Source organism: Arachis ipaensis, chromosome B06 (assembly GCF_000816755.2).
Source record: "Arachis ipaensis cultivar K30076 chromosome B06, Araip1.1, whole genome shotgun sequence".
NCBI lineage: Eukaryota > Viridiplantae > Streptophyta > Magnoliopsida > Fabales > Fabaceae > Arachis > Arachis ipaensis.
This window is the reverse complement of record NC_029790.2, coordinates 96,311,582-96,312,261: the sequence shown is the minus strand read 5'-3', so window position 1 is coordinate 96,312,261 and position 680 is coordinate 96,311,582.

The window sequence follows — 680 nt, the reverse complement described above, 5'->3', positions numbered from 1 at the left end:
ACTGTTCGGAAGCAAAAAGCTACTAGTCCCGCTCATCTAATTAGAATCTGAGCTTCACTCAAAAACTCTGAGATATTATTGATTTTCAACCTATTAGTCTTCTATTTTATTTGTCTAGTTGCTTGAGGACAAGCAACAGTTTAAGTTTGGTGTTGTGATGAGCGAATATTTTATACGCTTTTTGGGGTTAATTTCATATAATTTTTAGTATATTTTAGTTAGTTTTTAGTTTATTTCCATTAGTTTTTAAAAAAAATTCATATTTCTGGACTTTACTATGAGTTGTGTGTTTTTCTGTAATTTCAGGTATTTTTCTGGCTGAAATTGAGGGAGCTAAGCAAAAATCTGATTCAGGCTGAAAAAGGACTGCTGATGCTGTTGGATTCTGACCTCCCTGCACTCAAAGTAGATTTTCTGGAGCTACAGAACTGAAAATGGCGCGCTTCCAATTGCGTTGGAAAGTAGATATCCAGAGATTTCTAGAAATATTTAATAGTCCATACTTTGCTCAAGGATAGACGACGTAAACTGGCGTTCAACGCCAGTTCTTTGCCCAATTCTGGCGTCCAACGCCAGAAAAGGATCAAAAGTTGGAGTTAAACGCCAGAAATGGATCCAAACCTGGCGTTGAACGCCCAAAACAGCCTTATGCACGTGAATTGCTTAAGTCTCAGCCCCAG